This window comes from Somniosus microcephalus, chromosome 11 (genome assembly GCF_052327205.1).
Source record: "Somniosus microcephalus isolate GS21.2 chromosome 11, FLI_Smic_1.0, whole genome shotgun sequence".
Lineage (NCBI taxonomy): Eukaryota > Metazoa > Chordata > Chondrichthyes > Squaliformes > Somniosidae > Somniosus > Somniosus microcephalus.
This window is the reverse complement of record NC_140997.1, coordinates 229,573,454-229,591,960: the sequence shown is the minus strand read 5'-3', so window position 1 is coordinate 229,591,960 and position 18,507 is coordinate 229,573,454. Positions and strand designations below refer to the sequence as shown.

The following is an 18,507-nucleotide window of genomic DNA, read 5'->3' as shown; positions in this document are numbered from 1 at the left end:
ACTGTGGTTCTTCACCTGCTGAACTACTAATGGGTCGCAAGTTGCGCACCACGTTACCCTGCTGTGCAAAAGAACAGCAAAGTGAGGAACTGAGACAGAGACTTCAACTGTTAAAGCTGAAACAGAAATCATACTATGACAAGTCATCCAAAACTCTAAAACCATTGACAAGGGATGATGTTTCAGGATTGAGGATCCAGATGCATGGAACAGGAAAGCTACAGTTCTTGAGGAAGTAGGACCAAGGTCATACACTGTTAGAACTGAGGAAGGACAGATTCTCAGGAGGAACTGCCGTTCCCTCCTAAAAACACAAGAGACTATTCAAGACCAGATTGATGACAATGCCGCAACTGCATCTTGTCATTCACCGCCAGAACAATCTCATGAAGACACATCAGACTTACCCGTGTTGAGAAGATCCACATGTGAAGTAAAAAAGCCTGATAGACTTAATCTTTGAGTACAATGTAAAGCCTTGAAAATGTGTTGACTGTTTTGAAAATGTTTATGTTTATAGAGCACTAACAAAAGTGTTACTGATATTATCTTTATTGTTTTCTTGAAAGTTGATTGATATTGATTTTGTTAAACCTCAAAGAAAGGGGGATGTAATGATCACTAACATGTCATTCTATAGTGGACACTAGGTGGAGCCATAGAGCGGTGTAGAGCTGTATATAGCTGTATGATATTAAGACTACATTACCCATGAGGCACTAGGCTACCCACAAGGCAGCAGTCAAGATGGATGCCTCTACAGATACTGTACCTAGTCCACATGTGCTCAATAAAGTATCGAGCAAAAGCTAGCTGTGTTCATAATAAGAATGTCTATTTATTAATGAACATAAGAGGGTGGATAAAGGGGAACCAGTGGACGTAGTGTATTTAGACTTCCAAAAGGCATTTGACAAGGTGCCACACAAAAGATTATTGCTTAAGATAAAAAATCACGGGATTGGGGGTAATATTCTGGCATGGATAGAGGATTGGCTATCTAACAGAAGGCAAAGAGTTGGGATAAATGGTTCATTCTCAGACTGGCAATCAGTAACTAGTGGTGTTCCGCAGGGGTCAGTGCTGGGTCCCCAACTCTTTACAATCTATATTAACGATTTGGAGGAGGGGACCGAGTGTAACATATCAAAGTTTGCAGATGATACTAAGATGGGAGGGAAAGTAGTGAGTGAGGAGGACATAAAAAACCTGCAAGGGGACATAGACAGGCTAAGTAAGTGGGCAGAGATTTGGCAGATGGAATACAATACTGGAAAGTGTGAGGTTATGCACTTTGGCAGGAAAAATCGTAGAGCAAGTTATTATCTTAATGGCAAGAAACTGGAAAGTACTGAAGTACAAAGGGATCTGGGGGTCCTGGTGCACGAAACTCAAAAGGTTAGTATGCAGGTGCAGCAAGTGATTAAGAAGGCCAATGGAATGGTGGCTTTCATTGCTAGGGGGATGAAATATAAAAATAGGGAGGTATTGCTTCAGTTGTACAAGGTATTGGTGAGACCGCACCTGGAATACTGCATACAGTTTTGGTGTCCATACTTAAGAAAAGACATACTTGCTCTCGAGTCAGTACAAAGAAGGTTCACTCGGTTAATCCCGGGGATGAGGGGATGGACATATGAGGAGAGGTTGAGTAGATTGGGACTCTACTCATTGGAGTTCAGAAGAATGAGAGGAGATCTTATTGAAACATATAAGATTGTGAAGGGGTTGGATCGGGTGGATGCGGGGAGGATGTTCCCGATGATGGGTGAAACTAGAACTAGGGGGCATAGTCTTAGAATAAGGGGCTGCTCTTTCAAAACTGAGATGAGGAGGAACTACTTCACTCAGAGGGTGGTAGGTCCATGGAATATGCTGCCCCAAAAAGCTGTAGAAGCTACATTATTACATAAATTTAAAACAGAAATAGACAGTTTCCTAGAAGTAAAGGGAATTAAGGGTTACGGGGAGTGGGCAGGAATTTGGACATGAGTCTAGGTTCGGATCGGACATGGCCCTGTGGGTAGCGGAGCAGGCCCAGGGGCCGTGTAGCCTGATCCTGCTCCTATTTCGTGTGTCTAATTCTGTTAGATTCAGGAGATGCTTCTGTGATAGTAGATTGGCAGTTAGGATCAGATCAGCCATGATCTTATTGAATGGCGGAGCAGGCTCGAGGGGCCGATTGGCCTACTCCTGCTCCTATTTCTTATGTTCTTATGTTCTTATGTTCTTAAGGCAAAGCGTTGAAAATAAAGATTTCAATGTTTGACAACACATTAACAGAAAATTTACATGAACATTGCATAAAATACACACGTGCCTACCTTTGTGTGTTGTTATTTGATTGGACTAGGATGAGGGTGAGTGTGAAGGGTGGCTAGTGAGATGGGGAAGTGATAATGTAGATAAAGAGGGATGGGTGGAGGTGCAAGATAAGTTGGTGTGAGTAACATCCTGGGGGTCACCATTGACCAGAAACTTAACTGGACCAGCCACATAAATACTGTGGCAACAAGAGCAGGTCAGAGGCTGGGTATTCTGCGACGAGTGTCTCACCTCCTGACTCCCCAAAGCCTTTCCATCATCTACAATGCACACGTCAGGAGTGTGATGGAATACTCTCCACTTGCCTGGATGAGTGCAGCTGCAACAACACTCAGGAAGCTCGACACCATCCAGGACAAAGCAGCCCGCTTGATTGGCACCCCATCCAACACCTTAAACATTCGCTCTCTCCACCACAGGCGCACCGTGACTGCAGTGTGTACCATCTACAAGATGCACTGCAGCAGCTCGCCAAGGCTTCTTCGGCAACACCTCCCAAACCCGCGATCTCTTCCACCTAGAAGGACAAGGGCAGCAGGTGCACGGGAACACCACCACCTCCAAGTTCCCCTCCAAGTCACACACCATCCTGACTTAGAAATATATCGCTGATCCTTTATCGTCGCTGGGTCAAAATCCTGGAACTCCCTCCCTAACAGCACTGTGGGAGCACCTTCACCACACGGACTGCAGCGGTTCAAGAAGGCGGCTCACTACCATCTTCTCGACAGCAATTAGGGATGGACAATAAATGCTGGCTTTGCCAGCGACGCCCACATCCCATATATGAATTTTAAAAAAGTAAGGATGTGCTGGAGTAGGGTAGGGAAGACAGAGTTATGGGGATGTGATGAGTGACACAGCAGGATGAGGTTGAGTGTGGCTTTGCAGTAACACTTCGTGATGTACTGAGATCATTGAAAGGTTTGTGCCACTGCAGTCTGGTCCTCCTGACCACATCTCTGCTTGTGTCCTCCTGTGCAATGTGCAACCAGGCTGTGTTGATCTCCTGGGGAGGTCTCTTCCGCCCTTGGGAAGGGAAGAGAACCTCCCTGCGTGCTGCGACTCCCTCCATAAGCATATGGAGGGAGTCATGTGAGAGCCTGGGTGCAGCCCTGCACCTCTGTGCAGTCATTGTCAGTGTTTGCAGCACCTCAATGCTGTAGAACACTGACAGCACAAACGTCAAAATGAATGCAGCCGTGGTCCCTTTAAGGAAACCGGCTGATGACGTGTCATCAAATGACATCATCAGATCCGCTTCCTTTTAATTGGCCGGGAAACACGCAGGGCGGGCTTAACAAGTCCAATTAAGGTAAAATCCTTTTCACAGAGCGGCTGGAGCCGGGAGCGGGAGCAGGACTCGCCAACTACCTCTCCCACTGCAATCCCGCCTCTGATCGCAAAATCGCGGCCCAAGTTATTGTTGTATACAGGTTTTCTGCCTCACGGTGAGTTTTAATCGGGGGACCCACACTTGTACACGACCCCTGGTGGCCCCATATTTGGCCGGGGCCTGGGCATGTGCCCCGAGGGCCCATGTGTTATTCTGCCCTGGCATACAGCTGGGATGTTCCAAAATAACTTAAGGTTTTGGGGCCGTGAAGGAAGTGAGTGTGGCCAAGATTCGACATTACATCCTGAATATGGGCTTTCTTGAAGCATAGGCACGGTGCAAAGAACGAGCTGGAAGGTGGTGCAAAGGCAAGGGGTGCACGGGGAAACTGGCCCCACTTTGTACCAAGGTACCGGACATCATTGGGTACAGTTCCTCTGCCAGATTCCTTTGTGTGCTGTCTCCATCTGGTCCAGGGTCCTGGATGTGTTTTTTAAAATTCATTCCTGAGATGTGGGCGTCGCTGTCAAGGCCGGCATTTATTGCCCATCCCTAATTGCCCTTGAGAAGGTGGTGGTGAGCTGCCTTCTTGAACCGCTGCAGTCCGTGTGGTGAAGGTGCTGCCACAGTGCTGTTAGGGTGGGAGTTCCAGGATTTTGGCCCAGCGAGTGTGTGCGTGAGAGAGGGATGGAGAGAGAAAGTATGTGTGTGTGTGTGTGTGTGTGTGCATGAGAGAGACAGTGTGTGTGTGGGGAAGAGAGAGCGAGTGAGTGTGTGTGTGAGAAAGGGAGCGAGAGAGTTAGTGTGTGAGAGAGGGAGAGGGAGTGTGCATGTGAGAGAGGGAGAGAGAGTGTGCGTGTGAGAGAGGGAGAGAGAGTGTGCATGTGAGAGAGGGAGAGAGAGTGTGTGAGAGAGCGAGAGAGTGTGTGTGTGAGAGAGGGGGAGAGAGAGAGAGAGAGCGTGATTGTGGGAGAGAGAGTGTGCGTGGGAGAGAGGGAGAGAGATAGTGTGTGTGAGAGAGAGAGACAGAGTGTGTGTGTGAGAGTGTGTGTGTGTGTTTATGTGTGAGAGAGTGAGTGTGCTTATGTATATGTGTTTATGTGTGTGTGAAAGAGTGTGTGTGAGAGAGTGTGTGTGCGAGAGAGTGTGTGTGCGAGAGAGTAAGTGTGTGTGAGAGTGAGAGTGTGTGTCTGTGCATTGTCCTTATAAGGCAGGTCGGTGCTGGGAGAGAGTGTGTGAGGTTGCGTGTGTGTGCGTGTGTTTCTGTGCATTGCCCTTTAAGAGAGCTTCATGCTGGGAGTGTGTGTGTGTGACTGTGTGTTGCCCTTTTAAGACAGCTCGGTGCTGGGACAGAGGGAATGTGTTTGTGTGCTTGTGCATTGCCCTTTTAAGACAGCTGGGTGCTGGGAGAGAGTGTGTGCGTGACTGTGCATTGCCCTTTTAAGACAGCATGTCGCTGAGACAGAGCAAGTGTGTGGGCCTGTGTATTGCCCCTTTAAGACAGTTCAGTGCTGGGAACAGAGAGAATGTGTGTGTCTGTGCATTGCCCTTTTAAGACAGCTTGGTGCTGGGACAGAGATTGTGTGTGCCTCTTCATTGCCCTTTAAAAACAGCTTGGTGCTGGGAGAGAGGGAGTGTTTGTGTGTGTCTGTGCATTGCCCTTTTAAGACAGCACGGTGCTGTGATAGAGAGTTTGTGATGTGCATTGCCCTTTTAAGACAACACAGTGCTGGGACACAGAGAAAGCGAGAGAGTGTGTATGTGTGTGTCTGTGCATTGCCCTTTTAAGAGAGCCTGGTGCTGGGATAGTGAGGTGTGTGTGCGTATTGCCCTTTTAAGAGAGCTGGGTGCTGGGAGAGAGGGAATGTTTGTGAGAGTGAGTGAGTGTGTCTGTGCATTGCCCTTTTAAGACAGCACGGTGCTGGGACAGTGAGGTGTGTGTGTATTGCCCTTTTAAGAGAGCTGGGTGCTGGGGCAGCGTGTGTGTGTGCCTGTGCATTGCCCTTTTAAGAGAGCCAGGTGCCGGGGCAGCGAGTGTGTGTCTGTGCATTGCCCTTTTAAGAGAGCCAGGTGCCGGGGCAGCGAGTGTGTGTCTGTGCATTGCCCTTTTAAGAGAGCCGGGCGCTGTCTGGCGCTGCGGAGGGCGGTGTGGACAGGCTCCCCCTAGTGCCTGGCTCGCAGCCTGGCGGGGAGTGGGAGTGGGAGTGAGGCCGGGGCTCCCATTGGATGCCTGGAGTTACATTCCATTCAGCTGGATTGTAGCGAGCGAGCAGCAGCAGAGTGTGCGAGCTAATTATGGCAAGGACATTCACCCATTCACATTGTGAGTACTCGGAGCCGGCCTGGTTCCCTTTTCGCAGATTGTGTACATTTGTTTTTTTAAGATACAAGGTTACCAGCTCGCTTATTTTTGAGACAGCGAAAGTAGCAGAAAAGCGAATCAGGCTTTTGTATCCGTGTGATTTCTTTGTTACAACAGTTTTTATGCTAGAAAATGTGATGCATTTTTTTGCTGGGCTGGGGTTTTGTGTGTGTGAGAGCGAGAGAGAGCTACGCGTGTTCGGAGCTTGTAAGTAGGTAGGAAGCAGGTTCAAAGACCATCCTGGGATTGTTACAATTCAGTATATTTTTGTTTCTATATGTATAAGTTTTAATTTAAGGTACAGTACAGCAAGTTGGGACATCAGGAGAGAATTGCCTCTTTTGTTTTATCTCTATTTATACCGCACGTCTGATTCTGTGTGTGTGTGTGTGTAGTTTAAATGAAGGAAAGGGGGAGGAATTTCACTAAAAGGAGTTTTGAAAGCCTCTGATCGCGGACCGGGAGGGTTTTTTTTCCTCCCTCTCGCTGTTCCATCGCAGTCCGGACGGTGCAGAAATCGGAATCTGAGAGCGAGAGAGAGAATCTCTGCTGTGTTTCCCAAGGATTTTTAAGCAGTTTAAAAAAAAAAAAAAAAAAAAAAATTCTGTATTAGTATGGGCTGTGAAATTCTAGCGAGAGACAGACAGAGAGCGAAGTAGACACGCCTGGAATAAACTTGTGTTTCTAGTGAGCACTTTTGATACATTTTTTGTAATTTTTTTTTGCAAGCGGTGCATGTTGGCTTTAATAATAAAAATAATAATCCCTGCGTCTTCTCGCCGAGCCCGCGGATAATGCGCCGAGGTTGGGAGAGATTCCGCCTTTTCCTGCGGGCTGCAGCGAGAGGGGTGGAATCTGCCTGGGAGGAACGGGGGTCTGAAATTGACGAGAAAAGCCTTGAAATTGACTGAGCGGCGGCGGCGGGGGTTGAAATTGACATTCTTTTAAAATTCCTGCTACTTTTACCCATTCCACTGGACTTCCAAATGGAAGCAAAATGTGCTTTTTTTATTTTTTTAAAAATATCAAAAAAAGACAAATGTGCATCGTTGAGGATCTGAGAGGCTTTTGATTTTAAGATTCCAAGTTTTAATGGGTATTTGTGCTCTGTACTAGTTGGAGGTGTATTTATTTATTAATTTATAGGCTGGTTAACCGCTAACAATTTGTTTAAATGCAGACCTTGTTTATATATTAAATAAATGTTTTTTTAAATATATATTATTGTAGGACTCTGGTTTGGCGGGTGTGTATTATTTATATATTATCTATATATGTGTGTGTGTGGGATGGCGATCTCTCTGTCTTACAGACCAGTGTGTGAAATAATCGATATAGTTTCTATCACAAATTTATTCTAAAAAATCTGTATTGTGCAGTTCGGCCTCGTGTAACATGAAGGTGCGTCTCTGGTTCTGTGCGGATCCTAAATTATTACATACAGTTACAAAAAGGTCAAGGGGAAATGTGTGTGTGTGTGTGTGTGTGTGTGTGTGTGAGAGAGGCGATGTGAAATGAGAAACAGACTTAACAGAATCAATCTTCATTACCGATTTCTGTCTTATGTATTTTCCCTCCCTATTCCCGCAAAAGCATGTGCAGAGCGGCTCTTTCACACAGTGTCAATATTTTAACACGAGTATTTAAACACAATGTTCCCTTTTTAATCAGCTGATGGGATAGGGCTGTTTTTTTTTTACAAAAGGTAGTAGCGCCAGTCTTGTTTCTCCGAGGTTCCGCAGGCGGGAGAAGAGAGAGGCTGCAATCCGGCAGTCTGCTCCGAGCTGGCTTTCCCTCTCTGTCTAGTGGGAGCTCGGCTGGGATGTCGGCAGATATTCCTGAGGACTGGAGATGGTTGTTTTTTTGAACTGGCTTAGGCTGTAGGAGCAAGTAGCTAAGATGTCTTCAAGGTAAGATTAGACAAGAATCTTTGGGAAGCCGCATTATGATCACAAGAGCTCGGACAGAAGCGAGGTGTAACTCTGTTCTCCCAGCCTTGAGATGTATGTCTGTGTGTCTCTGTCTCTCCCTCTCTCTGTCTCTCCCCCTCTCTGTCTCTCCCCCTCTCTGTCTCTCCCCCTCTCTGTCTCTCCCCCTCTCTGTCTCTCCCCCTCCCTGTCTCTCCCCCTCCCTGTCTCTCCCCCTCTCTGTCTCTCCCCCTCCCTGTCTCTCCCCCTCTCTGTCTCTCCCCCTCCCTGTCTCTCCCCCTCCCTGTCTCTCCCCCTCCCTGTCTCTCCCCCTCCCTGTCTCTCCCTCTCCCTCTCTCCCTCTCCCTCTCTCCCTCTCCCTCTCTCTCTCTCTCTGTCTCTCTCTCTCTCTGTCTCTCTCTCTCTCTGTCTCTCTCTCTCTCTGTCTCTCTCTCTCTCTCTGTCTCTCTCTCTCTCTCTCTGTCTCTCTCTCTCTCTCTGTCTCTGTCTCTCTCTGTCTCTCTCTGTCGCCCCCCCCCCGAGTTGTATTGAAGGAATTTTAAACTGTGTCTCAGTGAGGAAGGAATGGGGAATGCCTTTGCAAAAGAAGTTTCTCTAGCCAATCGTTCCGTCACTCGGGCTTGCAGTCCGACACAGGCACAAAGCAGTAAGATGGAGTAGGATGTTCTGTCAAAAGATCACATTCCACTCACCCCAACTCCTCTCTAAACAGCTCGCCGCATCTCCCCACAAAGTGCCGAGTATAATTAAGTATTGTGTTCCCTCTGCATCTGTTTATGCGTTGCTTTTGATTGGCAGTCCGACTGCTCCGAATGTTTTGAGTCACTGTTGTTTCTGGGATGATTAATGCCGAGATGGAAAAGTCTTAAAGGGCCAAGCACTCAGAAACCCTCTCAGATTTGATTTTATTTTGGGGGAAGAGGGGCGTATTTAAATCCTTTTTTGGGGGAACAAAGACTTAAACGACAGCGCTGAAACACTTCACTGCTTAAAAAGCCAAACAACCCGCGATTCAAAACTGAAAACTAAAAATATAAATAGTGTTTTCGTTTTAAAAAAAAAGGTAGGTCCTGTGTTGATGAGAATTGACTGAAGCTACAATTGGGTTTGGGAATTTGGGAGCGAGTGCTGGGCAGTGTTGTTCCCTGCAGCCCGCCGGCTTTTAAATGGGGGTGGGGGAGGGGTTAAAAGGAATATTGGTGGTGGGATATGTTGAACTCGGAGCAATGATGTGGCGGAGATTGTATTTTCCAAGCGTTAGGGGCTTTGAGACTCACCGGGGAAGAGTCTGGGACGTATTAGAATGTAGAGGCAGGTGGGACGAAAGTGTCTGAAGTCTGTGTGCTGAAGACAGCCAGACTGACGGTCTGGCAATTCTGTCTGACAGACAGACAGACACACACACTCTCTCCTCTCCTCAAATCTGCATGTAGTGAGGAAAGATCTATCGGTGTTAATTTCGGCGGTGCAATCTCTCACCTGTGTCAGTTTCAGCCTCTGGGTGTCTGAACAGCATGCTGGTTTCCCCCTTCTCCAAATATTTCAGTTCGACAAGACCGACGTTTAAGCCTCTTATTTTTTTTCTCAGTGCTTCAGAATATTTAGGGGCTAGATTGCGACCCCCCCCCACCCCTCGGCCATTTAGGACTGCGATGAGATGAGGAATTTCTTCACTGGGAATGGGTGGCGAATCTTTGGAATTCTCTACCCTAATGCTCAGTCGTTGAGTATGTTCAAGACTTGAGAGCGATAGATTTTTGGATATCGAGGGATATGGGGATGGGGCAGGAAAGTGGAGTTGAGGTCGATGCTCAGCCATGATCTTATTGAATGGTGGAGCAGGCTCGAGGGGCCAAATGGCCTACTCCTGCTCCTAATTCTTGTGCTATCAGAAAATAAAAGACTTGATCAGTGTCACCTATGTTTCCTGTGTCAGACTTCTCACTCATCGCCGTCATGTTTACCCATTTTTTTTGAACCATTTGTGTTATCTTCAAACCAGCGTTACAAATATCACCCTCCTAAAAAGCAAGATTTAATTTCGATTATATAATAGAAATTAAATCTTGCTTTCTATTCCCCCCCCCCCCCCCCCGGTTTAATCTACCACTCCTGCCCTCTGCACCATATACTGGCATTTGTTGTGACTAGATTTCAGCACAGTGTGATGGTTGGTGGGTGTGAGAGAGAATTTACATTTCTTTTCTGCAGCCAGTGGTACCATTCTGGATTCTGTCCTAAACTTGGGTTGTGTCTGCAGAGCGCTGGGGTGGAGGGCTGGTGGGGACCAGTCTCTCTTGGGGTGGGGGGTGGGGAGCGTGGCAGCAACAAATTGAGATGAATTAAGAGCACGACTCAAAAGTGTATCCCACAACATGAAATTGCACTGGGTTAACACTGATTCCTCTGTAATGTATTTGGCCCCAGCGTATTAAACCTGTCTTGTGTCTATTGTTGCCGAAATGAGATCGCTGGTGCTGAATTCCCTCCTCCCTTCCTGCAGTCTGCATCAGCATGTGTGTCAAGCCACAGAGCTGCTGGATGCACTAGGATTATGTTAACCACTCGGTCCTCCCCCAGCTCACTCTGCTATAGTTCCCTTCAGAACTCTGCTGACTTTGGAGGTTGTGTTTCTGAAATAGTTTTCTCAGCTGGGTTCCTTCAATATCTTTGTGTGGGGAAAACGTCTGTGTTCCTGTGTGTGTCTGCTGTACCAGGTGTACCTCTGTCTGCTGTACCAGGTGTACCTCTGTCTGCTGTACCAGGTGTACCTCTGTCTGCTGTACCAGGTGTACCTCTGTCTGCTGTACCAGGTGTACCTCTGTCTGCTGTACCAGGTGTACCTCTGTCTGCTGTACCAGGTGTACCTCTGTCTGCTGTACCAGGTGTACCTCTGTCTGCTGTACCAGGTGTACCTCTGTCTGCTGTACCAGGTGTACCTCTGTCTGCTGTACCAGGTGTACCTCTGTCTGCTGAACCAGGTGTACCTCTGTCTGCTGAACCAGGTGTACCTCTGTCTGCTGAACCAGGTGTACCTCTGTCTGCTGAACCAGGTGTACCTCTGTCTGCTGAACCAGGTGTACCTCTGTCTGCTGAACCAGGTGTACCTCTGTCTGCTGAACCAGGTGTACCTCTGTCTGCTGTACCAGGTGTACCTCTGTCTGCTGAACCAGGTGTACCTCTGTCTGCTGAACCAGGTGTACCTCTGTCTGCTGTACCAGGTGTACCTCTGTCTGCTGTACCAGGTGTACCTCTGTCTGCTGAACCAGGTGTACCTCTGTCTGCTGAACCAGGTGTACCTCTGTCTGCTGTACCAGGTGTACCTCTGTCTGCTGTACCAGGTGTACCTCTGTCTGCTGAACCAGGTGTACCTCTGTCTGCTGAACCAGGTGTACCTCTGTCTGCTGAACCAGGTGTACCTCTGTCTGCTGAACCAGGTGTACCTCTGTCTGCTGTACCAGGTGTACCTCTGTCTGCTGAACCAGGTGTATCTCTGTCTGCTGTACCAGGGATGCAACCTGAGCTGATTGAACTCAGGGACTCTCTTCCTTACGTACGTACAAGTGCATTCCCGGCCTCCATCTCAATGTTTTCTCAGCTCGAGTCCATCGCTGGGGTTCAGTTGCACAGCTGCCTTTATTCTCCCCTCAAATGGGCATCCTTCACACGAGCATTGGGTTATTCAACTTTGGAGGGCATCACCACCGAGCCTGTCACACTTGCCAACAAGAGATGCTAAATAGCAATTGTAAGAAGTCACACAACACCAGGTTATAGTCCAACAGCTTTATTTGAAATCACAAGCTTTCGGAGCGCTGCTCCTTCGTCAGGTGACTTCACCAGGTGACGAAGGAGCAGTGCTCCGAAAGCTTGTGATTTCAAATAAAGCTGTTGGACTATAACCTGGTGTTGTGTGACTTCTTACATTTGTCCACCCCAGTCCAACACCGGCATCTCCACATCATAAATCGCAATGAGCAGCTGAAACTCTCTGAGCAAATTCACCCCCCGCCCCCCTCCTCCTCCTTTTTCATTCTCGGGCTGTGGGCAAGGCCAGCATTTATTGCCCATCAGAAGGTGTTGGTGAGCCGCAGAGGGCAGTTAAGAGCCAACCACATTGCTGTATGTCTGGAGTCACATATAGGCCAGACCGGGTAAGGACAGCAGTATTTCTTCCCTAAAGGGCATTAGTGAACCAAATGGGTAGTTTCACAGTCACTATTATTGATACTATTTTTTTATTGAATTTAAATTCCACAGCTGCCGTGGTGGGATTTGAACTCGAGTCTCTGGATTCATTCTTCCACCCAGGCCTATGGATTGCTAGTCCAGTAACATAACCACTATGTTAATGTGCCCAAGTGCAATGTAGTAAGCCTATTGAAAACTCGGCAGCCAATTTGCACACAGCAAGCTCCCACAAACAGCAATGAGATAAATGACCAGATAATCTGTGACGTTGGTTGAGGAGTAATCTTGGCCATGATGCTGGCGAGAATTTCCCTGTTCTTCAAAATAGTGCCATGGGATCTTTTACGCCTACTTGAGAGAGCAGACTGGACCTCGGTTTAACGTCTCATATTTATCCCTCAAATAAGATTTTTTTTTTAAACCCCACACATGATCTGTTCATGATCGCATTGCTGTTTGTGGGAGCTTGCTGTGCGCAATTTGGCTGCCGCGTTTCCTACCTTACAACAGTGACTACACTTCAAAAAGTACTTCATTGGCTGTAATGTGCTTTGGGATGTCCTGAGGTTGTGAAAGGCGCTGGAGAAATGCAAGTTCTGTCTTTCAGGATGATTCCCAGGGGTGGAAGCGTGGTGATGCAGTGACCAACTGTCCCATCAAGCTCATGGTGGACTAATATTTAACCCTTACTCTGCTGAATAAATAGCTGGCAGAGCAAAGATCATGCTAGAACTTTATAAATCACTGGTTAGGCCTCAGCTGGGCACCACACTTCAAGGAAGGTGTAAAGGCCTTAGCGAGGGCACAGAGGAGGTTTACCAGGATGTGACCAGGGATGAGGGACTTCAGTTAGGAGGAGAGGTTGGGAAAAGTTAGGACTGTTCTCTTTGGAACAGAGAAGGTTAAGAGGCAAACTAATAGAGGTTTTTCAGATGATGAGAGGTTTTGATAGAGTAGAGAGAAAAGCTGTTCCCTCTGGCGAGTGGGTCAAAACCAGAGGTCATTGATTCAAAATCATTGGCCAAAGATCTAGAGGGGAGATGAGGAGAATTTTTTTCACTCCGAGTTGTCGGGATCTGGAACGCTCGACCTGAAAAGGTGGTGGAAGCTGATCCCACAGATAATTACAAAAGGGAGTTGGACGTTACTGGAGGATGAGCAACTCACAGGGTTACGGACAAAGAGCGGGACTGAGCACAACTGCTCTTTCAAAGAGCCGGCACAGGCACGACGGGCCGAATGGCCTCCTCCTGTGCTGCAAGTGTCTCTGATTCTGTGACTTTGCCGCGCTCCAGCAGAGATGCTGTTGAAGACAGCCGGATGTTGCATATCTGGTTACTGCTAGTCTTGTATGACCAGTTAACTCATATGGATTAATGTTCCCATTTTATGGTTTATATATATGCACGGTGGGGATCATTTATCCTAATTTATAATTTGCAGTCCACTGATTTTTAAAGTTTTTTTTTAGCTGTACAGCCTGCTCCTGGATTAAGATGAATTGATGTGCTTTTTAAAAAAAAAAAAAAAACTATTTTAGTTTGTGTGTGAACTTTGCCCTCCCAAGCTGAGGGGTGATGGTGTTAACCGTCTATTTTGGGCATGTCCAGGGCAGATACAGCCTGTGATTTGAAGCAGCGTAAAGTTCCCTGAATCCTGCCCTTAATAATATGCTTCAGCCCCCAACCCCAGAATAACGCCCCCATCCCACCTTCTGTAACAGCATGTGACTAGTTTATCACTTTCCCTCTGGTTTACCTTCAGTGTCGGCCGTGGCTCAGTGGGCAGCACCCTCGCCTCTGAGTCAGAAGGTTGTGGGTTCAAGTCCCACTCCAGAGACTTGAACACAAAAATCCAGGCTGACACTCCCGGGAGAGTGCTGCACTGTTGAAGGTGCTGTCTTTCAGATGCGACATTAAGCCGAGGCCTTGTCTGCTCTCTCAGGTGGATGTAAAAGATCCTGCGGCACTATTTCGAAGAAGAGCAGGGGAATTCTCCCCGGTGTCCTGGGCCAATATTTATCCCTCAATCAACATCACTAAAAACAGGTTACCTGGTCATCATCACATTGCTCTTTGTGGGAGCTTGCTGTGCACAAATTGGCTGCTGCATTTCCTACATTGCAACAGTGACTGCACTTCAAAACAGTACTTCATTGGCTGTAAAGCGTTTGGGATGTTGTGAAAGGCGCTATAGAAATGCAAGTCTTTCAGTGAGACTGGTTATGTTGTACTGAATTGAAGCCAGTTTTGTGCTGTGGGTCCTTGTCCACTGGGAAGCTGGTTTCAGAGTTGCCTGAGCTCATTTCATTCTGATCTTTGTTGCGAGCAGACACGGGAGACTTTGATCCCAGCAGTCTGGATTGGACTTAAACCCACGGTGCTCATCGCCTTTGTGCTGGCGATTGACAAATGACATTTATTGAGCGATTATTAAACTTTTTGGGGAAAAGAAAGCTGGCAACCGAAGACTCTGCAGTATTTAGTCATCGACTTTCTGTCCATTAATCTCAGGCGCTGCGTGTCATACCTCCAACCATCAGGAGGCAACGTTTGATCCAGGTCTTGTGTAACAACGACGACAGCAAAATGCTGGAAATACTCAGCAGGTCCGGCGGCATCTGTGAGAGTTAACGTTTCAGGTCGCTGTCCATTCATCAGAACTGGCTAAAGTTAGAGATGTGACAGGTTTTTAAGCAAGTGCAGGGGCAGGGAAAGAGGGGAGGGGAGGAAAGAACAAAGGGGAAGGTCTGTGATAGGGTGGAAGGCAGGAGAGATTAAATGACAAAAGGACTTGTGTAATTCCTTTACGTCCCGCCCCAATTTTCCCATCTGTCACAAACAACAACTTGTATTTATTAAGCGCTTTTAACTTAGTAAAACATCCCAAGGCGCTTCACAGGATCGTTATCAGACAGAAGTTGACATCGAGCCACATAAGGAAACATTAGGACAGGGGTGACCGAGAGCTTGGTCAAAGGGGTAGGTTTTAAGGAGCGTCTTGGAGGAGGAGAGGCGGAGAGGTTCAGGGAGGGAATTCCAGAGCTCGGGGCCCAGGCAGCTGAAGGCACGGCCGCCAGTGGTGGGGGCGGGCGAAGGGAGTTGGGGGTGCACAGGAGGCCAGAATTCTCGGAAGACATTGACTCGCGCTCGGGTGTGGTTCAAAGGGCACGAACCAATCTTCATTCCCTGTCCAAGTGGCCAGTCTATACGTGTGAGTGTTAGGCTATTCAACCAAGGAGAGCTTCACAGTTGAGTCTAATTCTGTCTTTTACCTGTTTTATGAGTGTGTGTAAGTGATATTATAAACGCACATACACTCTCCATCAAGGATCATGTTGTACTCCTGGCAGTGACCAGAAGACCATCCCTAGATAGAAAGAGCTCCCATTGATAGACTGCCTTTCACGGCCTCAGGATGTCCCAAAGCGCTTTACAGCCAATGAGATACCTTTTGAAGTATAGTCACGCTTGCAATGTAGGAGGCAAACTCCGCGCTCCTTCCCAACCTCCAAGGTCAGACTTTATGTGGGTCACGAGCGGTCGATAATATTGGCCACAGTCCCAGTGATGCTCTTAAACAAGATCGGCGTGCACTGGTGAAGAGAAACCAGGAGAGCCAGACTCAGGAGGTGGTTGGGTGGGGCGGGGGGTGGGGGCGGTTTCCATTTGCGCAATTCTCCTCCGCCTCCCCGCCCCCACACACCTTAAAACAAAGGCTGCTCGCTTTTAATTCTCCATTCCAAGTTCCGCACGCAATGAAGCATTTTTAATTCCCATCAAAGCAGCCAGCGTCTTTGTAAATCTAGATGTGTTGCCAGCTTTAAAAAGGCCCAGGAGGAAGATTACTTGGCTCCAAACGATGGTCCATCATGTTGTGTAAGCACCGAGTTAGCGGAACGTTCAAGTTGCAATATATCATAGTTTAAATCCATCATTATCCTTTCAGTCCTAATTAGGAAAAGCATTTGATCATAATAACATGCAAAGTATCTCCTTCAGCAACAACACTGCAAAGGAAACCATTTTAAATTGTCCTTGGCTCTGTCATCTCCTCTTGTGTGACCCGCTGTCTCTCCCCTCCTAGACATTAATATGTGTGGTCTGGTTGGAGCAGGTAAGCCTGCAGGACACCTGAGGATATTGTCCTGTAGGGAAGGAAACCTGCTGTCCTTAACTGGTCTGGGTCTCTGTGACTCCCGTCTCACACCAGCGTGGTTGACACTTGACTGTCCTCTGACGTGGCCGAGCAAACCCAACGGCTTTGTATCCAACGGCTACCATTGGTTCAAGGAGGCAATGCGGGTTGGGCAGTAATTGCCAGCCATGCCCACATCTCCAGAATGAGTAAAGAAAATAAACTGTGTGACGGCTGAACCCGATGAGCGGTCCACAGGGTCGGTTTGGGTGAAGAGGTTCCTCGGTCATTGGGTCTAATCCTTTCCGAATTTCAGCGCTTCAGTGTACCCATCGCGACTCTTCGGTTTAACGCCTTGTCTGAATGCCGTGTGTCTCTTGGCAATGCCACGCTCCCTACACTACGGCGTCTGCCTGGATTATGCCGTCAAACCCTGCCGCGGGGCTTGAACTCGATACCCTCTGACGCGAAGGCGTGAGCGATACCAACTGAACCAAGCTGGCGCTGTGGGCCAGAATTGCATCCAGTTCCAACTTCCGCAAAACTAACCTGGACAAGGGTATCAGTTGGGGTCTGTAGCAGCAGGGAAGGCCTGGGACCACCTCTTGATGGACAGACATTAAGTGGGCACTTCCATTGAGCTATACATGGCCAACTGGTACTCCCTTATGACTTATGAAGAAAGGTTGAGTTTAGAAGCATGAGAGGTGATCTTATTGAAACATATAAGATACTGAGGGGGTTCGACAGGGTAGATGCCGAGAAGCTGTTTCCCCTCATGGGGGAATCTAGAACTCGGGGGCATAGTCTCAGGGTAAGGGGTCGCCCTTTTAAAACTGAAATGAGGAGGAATTTCTTCTCAGAGGGTTGTAAATCTGTGGACTTCTCTGCCCCAGAGAGCTGTGGAGGCTGGGTCATTGACTATATTTAAGGTGGAGATGGACAGATTTGTGAACAATAGGGGAGTGAAGGGTTATGGGGAGCGGGCAGGGAAATGGAGCTGAGCCCAAGATCAGAACAGCCGTGATCTCATTAAATGGCGGAGCAGGTTCGAGGGGCAAAATGGCCGACTCCTGCTCCTACGTCTTCTGTTCCCTCCCTCAGCACCCCCCCTCTCCCCACCCAGAAGCAGCTAACTGCATTCCAGACCAGGCTGAAGTCTGGTAGCTTTAATACTTTGGTGAATAGGTCAGTATTTACTTATAAAAGAAAGTTAAGACCTTGCATTCCAACCTCAGGACGTCCTAAAGCACTTTACAGCCATCCAAGTACCTTTTGAAGTGTAGTCACTGTTGTAATGTAGGAAACGTGGCAGTAAATTTGCACACAGGAAGCTCTCACAAACAGCAATGTGATAATGACACAATAATCTTTTTTTAGTGATGTTGATTGAGGGATAAATATTGGCCAGGTCACCGGGGAGAACTCCCCTGCTCTTCTTCAAAATAGTGATCTTTTACACCCACCCGTGAGGGCAGACGGGGCCTCGGTTTAACGTCTCATTTGAAAGACTTCATCTCATTTTGTTTTCTTCTTCTGGCCTCCGTAGCCACTTCAATAACCAAATTTCCAATTTCTCTTGTGTGTGTTTTTTTTTGTTTCTCCTGCCGCACACTGTCGCTCTGTAGAATTCTTCTAATTTTGTTTTTATTCTAGAGATGAGTGAGATTACATCAAGCAAAGCCAGGCTCGTCCCCCTGGTGTGTGCTCGGCAGTGAGAAGGTCCATTATCCTCCAACTGTGCGGCACATCCTGTTTATGCTCACTCAATCATTTTGTGTTTTCATGTTACTTTGGCCGGAGAAATGGAATACAATTGATTTCCTGAGAGAGGTTTTATTGGGAGTGTGCCGAGTTTGCCAAGAAGGGAAGGAAACTATTCTGAGGGATGACCTTAATCAGGAATACACTTTTTTTCCCCCCCCTCTCCCCCTGCCCCTGCGCTAAATTTCCGGAATTTAGGTGGGCCAATGGAGAAAGGGGAAACATTTGCAGGGCTATGGGGGAAAGAGCAGGGGGCGAGTGGGACTAATGGGGTCGCTCTTTCAAAGAGCCGGCGCAGGCATGATGGGCCGAATGGCCTCCTTCTGTGCTTTTTCAAAAGAAAAAAGAAAGGCTTGCATTTATATAGCGCCTTTTACGACCACTGGACGTCTCAGTGCGCTTTACAGCCAATGAAGTACTTTTGAAGTGTAGTCACTGTTGTAATGTATGTGGTAAACCACTGT

At 47.7% G+C, this 18,507-nt stretch overlaps 1 protein-coding gene across 1 annotated transcript in view; it reads left to right on the top strand.

Annotated features, from left to right (window-relative positions):
* The first annotated feature begins 5,860 nt into the window (after window positions 1-5,860).
* LOC147111318 (plexin-A1-like) overlaps window positions 5,861-18,507 on the top strand; it is a 616,616-nt gene continuing 603,969 nt past the window's right edge. The window contains exon 1 of the mRNA XM_086002083.1: window positions 5,861-5,984. The gene's annotated coding sequence lies outside the window, so the exon portion shown is untranslated. The remainder of the gene's footprint in view (window positions 5,985-18,507) is intronic.